The sequence below is a fragment of the Hyperolius riggenbachi genome, chromosome 9 (assembly GCF_040937935.1).
Source record: "Hyperolius riggenbachi isolate aHypRig1 chromosome 9, aHypRig1.pri, whole genome shotgun sequence".
In the NCBI taxonomy this organism is placed as follows: domain Eukaryota; kingdom Metazoa; phylum Chordata; class Amphibia; order Anura; family Hyperoliidae; genus Hyperolius; species Hyperolius riggenbachi.
Window position 1 is genome coordinate 153,180,520 of NC_090654.1, and position 17,163 is coordinate 153,197,682.

At 44.0% G+C, this 17,163-nt stretch overlaps 1 protein-coding gene across 1 annotated transcript in view; it reads left to right on the top strand.

Moving 5' to 3' along the window:
- Positions 1-17,163, top strand: part of PHF2 (PHD finger protein 2) — a 762,463-nt gene that overhangs the window by 268,686 nt on the left and 476,614 nt on the right. The gene's annotated exons all lie outside the window — the stretch shown is intronic.

The window sequence follows — 17,163 nt, forward strand, 5'->3', positions numbered from 1 at the left end:
CTTCAGTTCCCCTTTAATTGCTTGGGCTTGAGATTTGACCATATTCACCTTCAGGCTAGATATAGAGCCGAAGTGATCCAGCAAAGGTATCAAGGTAGGCATTCAGGTTATTGGCTGGGAGAGAGATAACAATGCATCATCTGCCTAAAGACTTATTTTGTATTCATTACCATTTTTATTATGCCCCTTAATATTCGGGTTCTGTTGGATAGCTAAGGAGAGAGGTTCTATTTAGAAAATAATAAAAGAGAAAGGGGGCACCCTTGTCTAGTCCCTCTACTTATGGAGAGCAGTTTTGATTATATGCCAGGGAGTTTTAGCCTAGCTGAGGGATTATTATATTCTTTAATTCCCTCTATAAAGGCCCCAGATTTTGCCTAAAACTTTATAAAGATATGGCCAGAGGACAGAATCAAAGGCTTTATGTGCAGATCAAGGCTCAACATTAAAAATCTTTAAATTTGAAGTTTCACATCTTGAAGGATATTACAGGCCAGTCTGGTATTATCTGTTGTGTGCCTGTCCGGTATAAATCCTGTCTAAGCAGGGGATATGAGAGTAGTGATGATATTAGACAGACAATTGGCTAAAATTTTGGAGAATATTTTGATATCATTATTGATTAATGATATAGGTCGAAAATTTTGAGGAAGGGTGTGAACTAGTTTTGGTTTTGGTATTAGAGATACAAAGGCCTGAGTCAGGTCTCCAGGAAATGTATTACCATCAAAGGCTGAGTTATATAGGGATTTCAAGTAGGGCAGTAGAGTCGATTCAAAGGTCTTGTAATAAAGACTAGTAAAGCCATCAGGACCAGGAACTTTTGAGTTTTGAAAGTGAGGCTATGGCTTTAGAGATTTCAGTGTTGGTAAATGGAAGGTTAAGAGACTCCAAATCTGCAACAGATAGTGAAGGGATAGTTAGAGAGTTCAGCCAATCGTCTATCTCAGTAGTAGGTTGGGAGGATTGTGAGGAAAACAGTGCCGCATAACATTTTTATGTGGCACTGTTTCAATCATTCCATGTTGATTTTGTAGTTTGTAAGAATGAGGAGGTTTATAGTATGCTGCAAGTTTCCTGGCAAACATTGTGCTTGCAGAGATACCGTATAATAAGAACTTAGCACGAGAGAATTTTAGTGTTTTTTCTGTAGAATCTACCAGCAGTTGATTTAGTGCTTGTCTCTTTTCTTTAATAAGTGTTAACGTTGATTGATCAAGTGTAGAACTGTGTTTCCTGTACAGGGCCTAATCGTTTCTTTTTGCGCTTTGAGGCTAAATGCATACGTTTTCCTCTAAGGACTGTCTTGTGGGCGGCCCATAATATGGAGGGAGAAATTCCCGCCGTATTATTAAGCATAAAATACTCTTCTAGAGAGGCCTGGGTTTCGCTAAGTATATTAGGATCCTGTACCAATAAATCATTTAATCTCCAATTTTCAGGTGGAAAGGGAGTGCCAAGCGTTTTCAAGGAGCTTATTGTTATCTGGTGGTCTGACCAAACACGTGCTAATAGTAGCTGATTGAGCATTGGCCATCAAGATGAGTGACAGAAACACATAGTCCAATCTTGCATAAGTATTTTGTGGATTCGTCCTGTCACTCATATTGAAAGCCCTTTAAAGATCAATCAGTTGAAACGAAGATAATGCATTTTTTAAATCCTAATGCTGGGCATACACTATATTTCTGCGGCTCGATTAGCCGCCGTATCGACTCCCGCCACGTCCCCGTTCATCCCCGCTTGTCCCTGCGCGCGCCTGGATCGATTCCCGCTCGTCCCCGCGGGCACTTCCTTATCTTGCGCTTGTTTAGTTCCATTGTCCTGCCCACGGGTATCGAGCGCGGAATCGATCCGGCGGGCAATCGGACATGTCGGAGCTTATCAATCGAGCCATCAGTGGCTCGATTGATAAGAAAAAAATGTATAGTGTATGCCCAGCATTAGGAAACGTCCTACTACATTCAGTGTTAGAACTTCTGTCTATTATAGGATTTGATACACAATTCAAGTCACCTCCTATTATTAAGTGGTTAGTAAGAAAACTCTCAAGTTTACTAAATAGATATTTGTAAAATTGAGCTTGTGATGTATGTGGACCATACACATTGCAAAAAGTAACCTCTTTTCCTGAAAGCAAGCCAGTCACTATTATAAACCTACTATTAGGATCCTTAATGACAGTATGTTTATTTAGGCTGAAGTTCCCCTTTAAAAATGCGTTTTGGCTCAAAAGAGACTCCACTCCGGATACGAATGGCCACACCCCTTGTTTTATTATGATAGGTAGTAAAATAACATCTGGAATAGTTTCTACTGAGAATGGTGGGGAGATTTTAGTTTGAAAAGTGGGTTTCCTGCAGGAATAGTATATCCGCTCTAAGCTGCTTATATTGTTTGAAAGCAGTAGTGCGTTTATTTGGGGAGTTAAACCCTTGGACGTTGTGGCTAATTATTTGTAGGGCCATATTGTCAGGGGGAATAGAAATAGCATTTGGATACCTGGGGCTGACAAGGGGTGTGGCCATTCCTCAACATTTCCATCCTAATACAATGCATTTTAGGCAAACTCTTATTTCTGTGAAAATTAGCATGCAACATTGTTATATTTAGTTCAGTGTACACAAAGGACAAGCTATAGATACCAACATATAAAAACGTGGAACTGAAAAAACATTCCTAATTTTATGCAAAGAGCAAAAAACATTATTTAACTAAAACAGGATTTTCAGCTATTCTATATATAGAAAATATTGTTCTACAGGCTCGATCCCCTTTATCAGTGGGGAGAAAGTCCTGTGATACCGCAGCCTATGCAGTTGGAATATAGGCTGAGGGGGCAGGCAATAAAGCACAGAGCCCAGCATCAGTGCAACCACCATATAGTTCCAAGACTAATAAGGTGTGTAGAAAAGGTTATGTGAAAAACCCCTAAAGCTAGATCTACACGGCACAATGTTACTTATCAATCGCTCGATTGATAAGATCCAATAGGTCCAAACTCGCCGCCGCTCGATTCCCCGCGAGCGGACAATAGCGGGGAATCGAGCGGAAGATAAGTGGCGCCGGCGGGGACGAGCAGGTATCGAATCCGACGAGCGGGTACGTGCGGGAACGTGGAAGAGGCGATTCTGCAGCTAATCGAGCTGCCGGATTGCTCCGTGTAGATCTAGCTTAACAGAGGAGGGTTCAGAAGAAAGTCACTGACTGCATAGTAGATCGCAACAAGAATCATAGATGAATAAAAGGAAAGATAGAAAAAACACAAAAAGGCTTATATATCACCCATCAGATGCTGTTATTTCAGGATCTCAGTTTTTGTTCCGTTGCTTATTCTTCCGTGGGGTCCAAATTGGAGATAGTGGGCGCTGCTTGTTCTTCTGTGATAGCGGTGAGGGCGGATGCAAGGCCCAACTTTTGTAAAAGTTCAGTCCCTTCCTTTGGTGAATAAGCGACATTGGTGATTCCAGCTGTTCTTTGATTAGATAGTCCTTCAGGCAGAGAACGACATCCCTGGGTGGTTGTTCAGGGGATGGTTGCGCTTGCAAGGCACGGTGAATCCCGTCACAAATGAAAGCCTCTGCATCTGCGTCAGGCAGCAGGAGTTTGAAAATGGCGGTGACATGCGGGATAAGATCTTGGTAAGTTTCAGGTAGGCCGCGTACGACTGATTCTGCAGTTCACGGACTGCTTCACGGAGATTCGTATGGTCCGCCTACAGTTTCTTATGTGACAGGAGTAGTTCATCATGTTTAGTTTCCAATATGTCGGTTCCGGAACCCAGAGATCCAAGTTCTTGGATGAGGGATGCTTCAACTCGCCTGAGTTCGGCTTGGAACTTCCCCGCGAGCTTGGTGTACATTCGTTCCAGACTATCATCGAGGTCTTGTTTGGTAAGGCTGCGAGAGTGCTCTGATTTTTCAGTTGTCCAGTCGGCTCCAGCGTCAGACAACGAGTCTTGTGAGTGCGTAGGGGAGCCGCGGCCATCTTACGTAGACATCGTCGAGCCTCTCGGCCTAAGAAGGTAGTCAGTTACCACTCTCTGCCGCGATGTTGCACCCGGTTTCCTCCTCTGTGACATACACCTGGTTATTAGGCGGGGTGGCTAAAAGATTGGGCTGGATTCGCTGCATATTTCACCCCAAACGGTGGTTAAATGAGCTTAGACTAAATGGAGCTACATCGGGTTCCTTCCTTCTGCCAGTGCACCGCGCATGCGTCCCCCTACTTGTCATTGTTTTATGCAAAACATAAAGGTGCTGAGTTATCAGGGCACATACAAAAAAATATATAAGAAAGAGGTGGAGTCGGTGTTTGGAGGAACCAGTTGAAATTTTAAAACCTGTTTGGCTGTATGGTGTAATTATTTGTTCTAGTTTTCCTTGCATCTGTCTTTATAAATCAACTTACATCTATGGATTTTTTGCACAGAAACAGACTAAAAGTGTAACTGAACATACCTCTGCTGTAAAAGATAAGCAACAACATAATAACCTTTAAAGGGAAACTGAGACGAGGGAAAGTTTCATACATGCCTGGGGCATTCTCCAGCCTCCTTTACACAGATCATTCCCTTGGCGGCATCCAAAGGTTCCTGGCTTCTCCTGTAGCAGCCCTATTCTCCACGGCCAGTCAAGCATACTGCACATGCACCTATCCAGTCCCGCCCGCCTGCCCTGCCGCGCTCCCATCACCGGGGGTGTTCTGCGCCTACGCAGCACTACTGCGCAGGCGCAGAATGTTCTCGGCCGCAGAAGCGAGCCTGTGCCGACTGCCCGTAGATAACGGGGCTGTTATGGTATAATCCAGGAGGCTTTGGACGCTGTAGAGAGTGATCTGTGTGGAGGGGGCTGGAGAAAGCAGGTATATATTAAACCTTCACTACCCGTCATCTCAGGTACACTTTAAACACTTAGGGCCTGATTCACAAAGCGGTGATAACTCAGTTATCACGCCTAAAAGACTTTAGGCATGATAACCTTTGCACCACACTGGTGAAAAGCCAGTTTAGGCGTGATAAGTTTAGGTGTGATAAGTTTAGGTGTGATAAGTTTAGGCATGCTAAGTTTAGATAAGTGTAGATAGCGTGCAAAGTCCCGCACGCAAAGCAGCGCCATTAAACTCTATGCGAAGTGCAGCAGACTTTGCTAGCGCAAAACTTTTGATCAGCTGTGCACTGCGGTGCTAACGCAGTTGGTGCTTAAACTTATCATGCCTAAACTTATCACACCTAAACTTATCATGCCTAAACTGAGTTTAGGCGTGATAAAGGGCTTTTCACCAGGGTGCTAACTGTTAGCACCGCTTTGTGAATCAGGCCCTTACTGTATTTAAGGCTGTATTTACTGTATCTACGCCCCTTTGGGAGGACTGTTCCCATTCCAGGGGTGTAGCTATACTTCTCCTGCCACATCACCGCTATGCACCCTTCCCGCTGTCTTCCATGTCCAAGTCCCCGTGTCAATGATCGCCGGCATCAATGAGGTGCATGCGGTCACTGTAACAAACTGAATTATACATGCACGCATTAGTTACTGCTGGCGTACTTATAGTACGCTCAGGAAAGTAATGAAGGAGGACATCTTGTAGCAAAATAGTAAAATGACACCTACATACATTTATTTCAATAAATAGACCAATACGTACTGTAATTTAAAATTTAACAAATGGGCAAATAAAACATGTGAGTTTAAATTATGGTAGCATGTATTCATTTAAAACTATAATGGCTGAAAACTGAGAAATAATACATTTGTTTCATTTTTTTGTTCTTACTATTCCCATTAAAATGTATTAGAACAAAATAATTCTTTAGCTTAATATATAGCCCAAAGAAAGCCTAGTTGGTGGCAAAAAAAAAAGATAATTTTGTTGTGATAAGTGGTGATTAAAGAGAAACCATAACCAATAATTGAACTTCATCCCAATCAGTAGCTGATACCCCCTATTCCTTTTCTCAAACGGATCATCAGGGGGCTCTGTATGGCTGATTTTGTGGTGAAACCCCTCCCACAGTATGATGTCAGCGCGTCACAGCTCTGAGGTCCTGACATTACGCTGTTGGAGCCTGTTTCCAATTGCAAAAAAAGCAAGCAGCATCTCCTTCCAGTGACATCACCTGCCAGCAGTAAAAATGTCACCATGTGATAAATATCTGAATGTAAACCAGGGACAAGAAGATTTTACAATGAGCAAACACTGACTACAGTAAATAATTTATACATAATTATTGTAAAAATAAAGCACTTTTTTATTACAATATTTTCACTGGAGTTCTCTTCTTATTGGCGAATTAATGGAAGGAGCGTTGAAAAGTGAAAATTGCTTTGGTCCATAGGGGGAAAAACCCCTCAGTGGTCAATTGGTTATAGAAAAACATTTTTGTTAAAACTGATACAAATCCTACTATAAATCTGCGGTGTGTCACTTACTGCTTTCATGACGGCCGACATATTGTTAACATCCTATGTTTACCAATTAGCTGCTCTGCTGTGGCAGTCAGCTAATACAGCTGAGTGATCAAATTACAACTTGTGATTAGTCACAGATGAGGGGTAATTAGACAGGCGAAGCTCTTTAAATATGTATAGGGTGCATTTCTCTAAGTTTATCTTCTGTAATGTGCAAGAGTTCAGGTCCACTTTAAAAGTAGGAGCAATTATCCAACTTACATGAATCACTCGTTCAACCCTGTGAGCTCTCTTGCAATGATTCATACAGAAGGCTTCCCCATGTTGTGCAGGCAACTTGAAGACAATAAATGGTACCATAGTGAAGAATATAAATTAATTTCAAGTACAGCAACTTTTAATTATTATTTAATCATTCAATTATTACAACCAGTAGGGGTATTCTAGTTATAGTTGGAGTGCAATGTGTTTGGCCACTAATTTGTTAATAACCAAAGTAATGGAACAGTACGTGTTTTAACCACTTCCGGATTCTCGGAGCGTATATACACGCCCCTGAATCCTGAAGTGTATTCCATGGAAACGGCCGCTCGTATGAGCGGCCGTTCCATGTCAGTTCCCGGAGGGTGTCTCCGTGAACACCCTGCGAGCCGATCGGCGGCTCGCAGGGTAAATGTAAACACACGGGGAAGACCTTCCCCGGTGTTTACATGTATACGGCGCTGCTGCGGGGGATCACCGGCATCTGATAGGCTAAAGCCTATCCCATCAGGCGCAGGACGGAAATCCGTCCTGCGCCGCTCACAGGGGGAGGGAGAGGGGGGGAAGGAGGCCAGGAAGCGCTGCGGAGGGGGGCTTTGAAGAGCCCCCCCCCCCCCGCAAGCAGCCGGCGGCGATCAGATCCCCCCAGCAGGACATCCCCCTAGTGGGGAAAAAAGGGGGGAAGTCTGATCGGCCTGGCTGCTAGCTGATCTGTGCTGTGGGCTGGAGAGCCCACGCAGCACAGATCAGCACAAAATAGCGTGGTAGGGAAGTGGTTAAAATGGCCAGGCTGGAAGTCAATTGCATGTTATTACAAACTGTTTAAAGTGTACCAGAGATGAAAATGAACTAAAGATTTGATACTTACCCAGGACTTCCTCCAGCACCATGAGCTCGTCTGAGTCCCACGCCATCCTCCCGCGGTCTGCCGTTCAGCTGCGATCAGCCCCGGTAACAGCTCAGTCAGTTCCTATACTGCCCTGGCATTTTAGGGGCCCTAAACCGTGGGGAAACCAATTGAGTAAAATTGACCTGTGAAATCCTGAAGGCACTCATTGGACTTTGGGCCCCTTTGCACAGCTTGGCTGCAAAAACGTGTCACACATGTGGTATCGCCGTACTCAGGAGAAGTAGTATACTGTGTTTTGGGGTTGTCATTAACAGAGATATTTCCCCCACCGAGGCATGGGTATGTGTGGAAAGACACCATAAAATACATTATACTACTTCTCCTGACTATGGCGATACCACACATGTGACACTTTTTTTTTGCAGCCTAGCTGTGCAAAGGGGCGCAAAGCCCAATGAGTACCTTTAGGATTTCACAGGTCAATTTTAATTATTTGGTTTCGAGACTACTCCTCACGGTTGAAGGCCCCTAAAATGCCAGGGCAGTATAGGAACCCCACAAGTGACCCCATTTTGTAAAGAAGACACTCTAAGGTATTCTGTGAGGGATATGGTGAGTTCATAGAGGATTTTATTTTTGTCACAATTTAGTGGAAATTGATTTTTTTTTCTCAAGGGCAGCAGAGTGTCATTTTCCAATAACTTGTGACAAAAAATAAAATCTTCTATGAACTCACCATACCCCTCATATAATACCTTGGGTTGTCTTCTTTCCAAAATGGGGTCACTTGTGGGGTTCCTATACTGCCCTGGCATTTTAGGGGCCCTCAACCGTGAGGAGTAGTCTGGAAAAAAAATAAGTAAAATTGACCCGTGAAATCCTAAAGGTACTCATTGGACTTTGGGCCCCTTTGCACAGCTAGGCTGCAAAAAAGTGTCACAGATTTGGTATCACTGTACTCGGGAGAAGTAATATAATGTATTTTATGGTGTCTTTCCACACATACCCATGCTGGGTGGGAGAAATATCTCTGTAAATCACAATTTTTTTACACAAAGTTGTCGTTTACAGAGATATTTCTCCCACCCAGCATGGGTATGTGTGGAAAGACACTCCCAAAACACATTGTACTACTACTCCTAAGAACGGTGATACCACATATGTGGCAATTTTTTGCAGCCTAGCTGTGCAAAGCAGGGCAAAAGTCCAATCAGCACCTTTAGGCTTTACAGAGGTGCTCACAATTTAGCCCCCCCCCCCCAAACTATGCCAGGACAGTAAACACACCCAACAAATGACCCCATTTTGAAAAGGAAACACCCCAAGGTATTCCACGAGGGGCATAGTGAGTTCATAGAAAAATGTATTTTTGTCACAAGTTGGTGGAAATTTCTGCTAACTAGTGACAAAAAATAAAATCTTCTATAAACTCACCATGCCCCTCAGCAAATACCTTGTGGGTGTCTTCTTTCCAAAATGGCATTTTAGGGTCTCCGCAATCATTACATGTATGGCCAGTATTAGGAGTTTCTGCTATATCCCTTATATTGGGCATACGGGTGATGCACTTTTTTTTTCATAAAAGGAAAAATGAACGGCAAAGATTCTCGCATTTGCATTGATCAACGTGGATGAAAAATATCTGCTGAAAAATGTGAAAAAAAAGAGGAGCATAGTGTTTGCCAGGACATAGGAGCACTGCCCACAGAATGTTCCAAACCCACTCTGCTCCTATGCCCTGGCAAACACGATTAATCCATTCACATCGATTGATGTGGATGAAAAAAATGTTGCCAATTTTGATACAAAGTGCTTGCCAAAGCATAGGAACTCCAACACAGCTCATATGCCTTGGCAAACTTCTCTTACTGCAGAAGAGAAATCTCGTCCTGCAGCACTGCATGCATGACGTGTGTGTAATCTGAAAGACATGCAGTGCTTCTGTCAGGAAGCACCATCAGTGCTGCAGCTGGTTGGTCGATCGGTCAGTCGGTTGATCTACCTGGAAGGGTAAAGGATGGAAAAAGAGAGAGAGAGGAAAAAAAAACAAGAAAGCAGCAATGCAATAAATTCATTAACATTAACTTTGATAATCTTTATTTAACCAAACATTAACATTTGGAACTTTTAACTTTTTTGCTCACATGTTTTTTTTTTTTTTTTCACTTACCTTCCGAGGACAAACCTCTCCTTCCCCATGGGACAGTGTGCAAACACAGTGTGTGGCGAAGTACACTATGCTCTTTGTCCCAAGTGAAAGGAGAGGTTTCTGGCAGCACTGTGACGTTGCATATGCCTACTACCGTACCACCATGGCAAGTCTTTGACACTCTGAGTGTAGAAGATTTTGGAATTCTCATTCAAAGTCTCCGCCCCACTACCTGCGACCTAGATCCTGGCCCATCTGGATCCTTAATGCAGTGCCCAGAGCTGATCAGGCCAGCACTTCACAAAATCACTCAGTGCTCCTTGCAAAGTGGTCTTTTCCCAGAAGAACTAAAGAAAGCAATCATAAAACCCCTCCTGAAGAAACCATCACTAGATCCTGATTCTGTAACCAACTACAGACCTGTGGCGAACTTACCATTCCTATCAAAAGTTATCGAGAAAGCAGTCGCCAACCAGCTAGAAGCCAGGCTTACAGATAACAACATCTTTGATACTTTTCAGTCAGGATTCAGGAAAAGGCACAGCACTGAAACAGCATTAGTCCGAGTAATGAATGATCTACTTACTGCAAGGGACAAGGGTGATTGCTCAATTCTGATTCTTCTTGACTTGTCAGCAGCATTTGATACTGTGGATCATGAAATTCTTATCCAGCGACTGAAGAATTACTGTGGCCTAAGGGGTACTGATCTTAGATGGTTTCAGACCTTCCTATCTGGCAGGACACAGCAAGTATGTCTGGGCACACACTACTCTAATCCAGTGCCACTTGCCTATGGAGTTCCACAGGGTTCTGTACTATCACCATTACTCTTTGCAGCCTACATGCTCCCACTGGGCAAAATAATCCAGAACTATGGCCTAGGATACCATTGTTATGCAGATGACACACAACTGTATCTGTCCTTCAAGCCTGGCACCCAAGACCCATCAGCATCCATAAATGCATGTCTAGTGGATTTACAAAATTGGATGAACACCAGCTGGCTGAGGCTGAACTCTGACAAAACAGAGATGTTGGTGGTAGGTGGTCCACACATGATGGATAAAGTTCAAAACGCTCACCACCTCAAACTAGCAATTGGGGGAGATACTGTACAGTATAAAGACTCTGTGCGAAACCTTGGGGTGATCCTGGATGGAAATCTAAAACTCAGACAGCAGGTATCAGCTGTCGTCAAGTCTTCCTTCTTCCATCTAAGAAATATAGCGAAAATCAAACACCTTATCCCAGCTGAAGACCTACCTGCCCTGGTTCACGCATTTGTATCCTCCCGCCTAGACTACTGCAACGCCCTATTCATCGGATCTACAGATAAGGCTCTGCGCCCCTTACAGCTAGTACAGAATGCTGCAGCCAGACTCCTAGCCAATGCCCCCCGCAGCTCACACATCACCCCAGTACTGCAAACTCTTCACTGGTTGCCAGTAAAATGGAGAATCAATTTTAAGATCTGCCTGCTGACATTCAAGGCTCTACACCACATGGGACCCAAATACATAGCGGATCTATTGGAACTTTATGCCCCTTCACGCACCCTCCGCTCTGCCAACAAGATGAAACTGGTTATTCCCAGGATACACTTAACATTTGGTGCTCGGGCCTTTTCCTACGCAGCCCCTACTCTATGGAACTCACTTCCACAATCAGTACGAGAGGCTCCTTCTCTGGACAGCTTTAAAAAAAGGCTAAAAACTCACCTCTTTTCCCGAGCCTTTGAGACTGCATAATGCAGGGTCACAGCGCTTTGAGTCCCCAGGGAGAAAAGCGCTATATAAATATTATTGTTATTGTTATTAGGGTCTCTCGAAACCTGATGCCTGGTTTCACTCTGCATATTGGCGTATCTGGTGGGTCGAGCCTGCTGCACCACATCGCCAAAAACAGACCTTTAGGGAATACCGTGTTAGTACATGGTATTCCCTGTCTGGCATTCGGCCAAGTTGGAAGTAAAAATCTTTGTGTCGCCATAGACTAACATGACTTCCGGGCTGACGCAAATCACCACAGGAGCAGTGCGGTAACCTAGGTGTGCACAAGCATTAAGTCAACCACTTCCGGCGTAGTGGGGACCGCAAAGTGAGACTTTTGCTAGGCAATTTGCCGCAACGCATCGCCATAGACTAACATGACTTCAGGGCCGATATCACTGCAGGAGCCGCGCAATAACGCAGGTATGCACTAGCATTAAGTCAACCACTTCTGGCGTAGTGGGGAACGCAAAGTGAGACTTTTGCTAGGCAATTTGCCGCAACGCATCGCCATAGACTAACATGACTTCAGGGCCGATATCACTGCAGGAGCCGCGCAATAACGCAGGTATGCACTAGCATTAAGTCAACCACTTCTGGCGTAGTGGGGAACGCAAAGTGAGACTTTTGCTAGGCAATTTGCCGCAACGCATCGCACCAGTGTGAAAGAGCCCTGAGAGACCCTTGTGTGCCTACTGCTATGTTTCTAGTTCCCTACTCTAAAAGCGTATCTGTGGTGAAACTTCTCGAAACCGCTATGCATAGGGCATAGGGCAGGATGTTTTGGACCGGTGGGACAGTGAACAGTGGTGCCACGCTTTATTCCACCCTTCTTGCAGACACGACATGCTTTTCTTGGGGTGCGTTGACCTGGGGCACTCGGAAAGTTATAAGCATAGTGTTTTTCATGTAGCCTAAGTACATCAGCCTAACTACATCAGGGGGTTGGATACAGGAGTTCCGAAACGATCTCTTCCTGAAATTGAAGGAAGGATCCCGTTTTCTCAGCCTTTGTGTAGAGAACAAAACTATTGTACGTTGCCAATTGAATTAAATATACAGACATCTTTTTATACCAGCGTCTGGTTCTTCTGGAAACTAAATAGGGAGCCAACATCTGGTTGTTGAAGTCCACCCCTCCCATGTTTGTGTGATAATCATGGACGGCAAGGGTTTTTTCAATTACCTCAGTTGCCTTGTCAAATTTGGACTGTCGCGTCTGCTTGAATGGTGGACAGAAGGTAAACGTCCCCCTTGTCCTTCCATTTCACTGCAAGAAGGTCTTAGTTACACAAGGCAACCCTCTCCCCCCGTGCAAGTCGAGTAGTAGGGAGCCGTTGGGGGAACCCCCGTGCAAGTCGAGTAGTAGGGAGCCATTGGGGGAAGCCTCTGCGACTAGTTAAAAAGGTAGCAGGGAATTCCGACTAGCTTTAAATGCTGAAGAGGGCCAAACTTGTGGAGTAGTTGGCCACGTAGATATGGTACCCCTTGTGGAATAAGGGTGACACCAAGTCCCACACAATCTTGCCACTGCTCCCCAGGTAGTCAGGGCATCCGACCGGCTCCAGTTTTGAGTCTTTTGCCTCCTAGACCCTGAAATCATAAGTATAGCCTGCGGCCCTTTCACAGAGCTTATACAACTTGACCCCATACCGGGCGTACTTGGTTGGGATGTACTGCTTAATGCCAAGGCGCCCAGTAAAATGTATCAGGAACTCATCTATGCAGATGTTCTGTTCAGGGGTGTAAGCATCTGCAAACTTTAAAGAGACACTGAAGCGAAAAAAAATATATGATATAATGAATTGGTTGTGTACTATGAATAATTACTAGAAGATTAGCAGTAAAGAAAATATTCTCATATTTTTATTTTCAGGTATATAGTGTTTTTTCTAACGTTGCATCATTCTCCAATATGTGCAGATTACACAACACTCAGCATTCAAAATGATTCTTTTAGAGCAGTCTGTGAACTAATGACCTCTCCTCTGGCAGAGGAAAAGTAAAAAATTAACTAACAGTTGAGATAATAAAAGTCAGAAAACAGCCCTCTCCACGACTTTGAAAGTCGTAGAGCTTAATGGCTTTTTTGTATAGAGATAACAACTGGAGTTTCTTAAATCTTCCTGTACTGGAAACAATTAGACTGATGTATCTGATCTTAATGTTTTATTTCTTAGCTGTACTACACATACAAATCATAATATCATAATTTTTTTTTTTCGCTTCAGTGTCTCTTTAATGAAAAGTGTTCTATGAGGGGCCAAATTTTGTGGAGCCAGTCGTAAGCAGGGTGGTCTCTTTCATGACAGGTTGTGTTGTCATTGAAGTGCAAGAAGAGCAGGATCATCTCAAAACAACATGGCAGCAGAGTACATGGTCATGTGATGTTCTGGGTGCGTAGACCAATAGGAACGCAATACACCTCTGGGAGTGTAGGGGTTCTACTGGCCCGTGTTTCTGATGGCTGTGACCGGGGTCCTACTGCGACCGAACCAGTTTCAACTGCCATGCTGGTGCTCGCCATTTCACCAGGTTATACGGCAGTACTGGAGCTAAGTCCAGGTGGTGCTGCGCTGCTGGTGTATGCCTCACCATGAAAACATGGATCAGCGCTAGCACCACTCTGCTGCCCTTGAGGCTGATCCTGCGCCACCTGTGGTCCAATGACATGGGGTCAGGTACACCTGGCGCTTTTACACCTGATGAAGAACGGCGATGGTTCGTAACATGTAGTGTTGCTCCACCACCAATATACGCTTTAAATAGCAAAGCCTTTTGTGTGCCGCCTCTTCACTGTTTGCATGACACCTGGCGCTAGCAGGGACCTCAACCTCATCATCAGAACTATCAGATAGAGAGCCACTGCTGTCTACAGGTTCATATTCTGACCCGGATGATTCATCGGATGAGACGTCCCAATCGCTCTCACCCGACTCGGCCAGAATCCTGTAGGCCTCTTCCAGGGAATACCCCTTTCTTGCCATTTTGGGCTGCTAAATTTAGGGGTATTCTGCTGAAACTACCCAGGGAAAAGAGCACCTGTCTAGCAAACGGGAGTACTGGTGAAGTCAAAAAGCTGCGATCGTTCAGTTTTGATACAAAAAAAAAATCAAAACTGATCTTTAGAGCGCCGCAGCTATTGGGTTGTGTTTTTGCAGTGATCAGGAAAAAAAATTCTGTGAAAGCAGAGCTCCGTGAGCCAGTCAGGAGCCAATTTCATTGGCTTCTGACCCGTGATCACTGTGAGCCAATCACATTGGCTCACATTGATGACAGGGTCAGGAGCCAATGAAATCGGCTCCTGACCGGCTCACAGAGCTCTGCTTTCATAGTGACAGCAGAGAAGGAGCATGCGACAATGGGTGAGCGCTGTGACTGGTGAGAGCGGCGCATCGCTGCGGCGATTTGGTACCAACAGTCTCTGGTCCTTAAAGAGGAGAAGTGCATTTCTCCCAGAGTAAAATGAGCCATAAATTACTTTTCTTTTATGTTTCTGTCACTTACAGTAAGTAGTAGAAATCTGACATTACCAGCAGGTTTTGGACCAGCCCATCTTCTCATAGGGGGTTCTCAGGGTTTTCTTTATTTTTAAAAGCACTTAGTGAATGGTAGTTGCTCTGTCCAACTGTGAAAATAGTGTGCAGCGAGCAGGGAGGCTGGCCAGCATCTTTATGCAAATCTTTTTCAGGGAATGTCTTTATAAAGAATAAAGACCATTCTAAGAATCCCCTATGGAGAGATGGACTAGCCCAAAACATGTCGGTAATGTCAGATTTCTACTACCTACTGTAAGTGACAGCAACATAGGAGATAAGTAATTTATGGTTTATTTTACTCTGGGAGAAATTTACTTCTTATTTGTATGTGTTTTAAATTTTAAGATTTTTGCGACATTTCCTCTTTAAGGGGCCAGAGACTGCTGGCATGCATGTGGTTAAACAATACCAGTTGCCTTGCCATCCATGTCAGCCTCCATAGCCCTCTCAGTTTAGTTGTCCTTTACAAGGCTTTATGCAAGTAATGTGATAAATAGAAAAGGTAAGATAATTCAAGTGTTTTGTAAATTGACCCCATGATTTTATATTGCATTGCAAAGATTTGGGGAATGTAGTCTGGCATATATAGTTCTTCCCATGTTGTTTGTCTCATGGACCAACCTGATTAACCTGCCCAGCAACTGCAGCCAAATGGGACAGAATCTAGTTATATACATATAATACATTTGGCCAATTGAACAGGTCTTTACTTCTGCACGTTGTGTATACTCGCATATCCTGATTTCTGTTAGATGGATTTGCCTTGTTCAATTTTTAATTTACCTGTTCTTTAATGTGCCTACAGATCTATTAGGCTCCCTGCACACTGCATGCGATTCCGATTTCCTATTTTTAATCGTTACTGCATGCTGCTTTTTTTCTGCGTTTTTCAGTTGATAGCATTCAGGGAAAATCAGAATCGGATTTTGAAAAGCGGAATCGGAATCGCAAATCAGATTTTCAGTGTGCAGGGAGCCTCAGTCATGTTTTATATGAGTAGGTCTGTGTCACAGGAGCCCTGGTGGTCAGACCGCAAATGGCCTTCCAAACGGTGCCAGCACACGGATCGTGCGAACTCTGGTCGCAGTCAATGCGCAGGAGCCCTTGGGACAAACCGCAGACAAACCAGAAGGGAGCCTGTGAGATATGGGTAATTACAACCTACACACGATTCCAGGGTATCTGCCACCACCACTGGTATGGGCCAGTGGACCCGATTTACTGACTGACTGGTCCTGCGAATAAAAACGGTTAAAACACGCTGTATTCTGTCTAGCCAACAACAAACAATAGTAACGTCTCTTTAGAGGTCTGGTTCAGTTGTGTGCGTGCTGAATAGTAGGGTAGCTAGAACAACAACTGACGATATTGTCGGTTTATTGAAAGCAATATAAATAATTCATATATACAGACAATTATTAAAATCAACAATTATTAAAACAGTAATAGCCAGTATGAAAAATAAAAGGGAGAAAATACTTAGGGTTTGTGGAAATATGTCCTTTTGTGGGAAGAATCATAAAGTCCAAGCCAAAACGGTTTCAAGTTCTGCAAAGTTCTTTGTTCCAGAGATAAATTCAAAGTTCAGCAAGATTTAAAATCCAAACAAAATGGAGGATGTCTTTTGTTCCAATTTCAGACAAGATGGCCGCCAACCATGTGTCCTCTGGCTGGCAGCATGCTCTCAGGAAGATGGGATCTGGAGGACTGCCTGAGTGGTTCCTTCCAAACACTTTTGAACAATGCCCACCTTTGGGTGGAGCCTCAAGTACAGCCCAGGGGTTGGACAGGGGGGTGAGCCCCCTGGCTGGGTGCTCTCTGCCCACCAAATATGACATTTGTCATATCTCGGCTTACGCTTTCCTCACACACATGACCATCATATATTCATATTTCTCAGACTAGGCCAGTTCATATGATACCAAACTTGGGCATGTTTGCATGCCCGCTTAAAAAACAGTGGAATCCCCCGAATTCTGGTTATGCCAGTGGCCCGATTTAATATTAAAATACTCACAAGATCCGGACCAGCAGAATGATATAACTTTCACATTCCTCACCTGAACGGTATTCCTTAAATATGCACAGAACCATATACAACATTCATTTCTTCCTGCTTTTGGCTGCAGCCAGGATGTCTAGCTCCAAGCTGTGACTAGCTTCCTGGGATGCCCTGTATAAA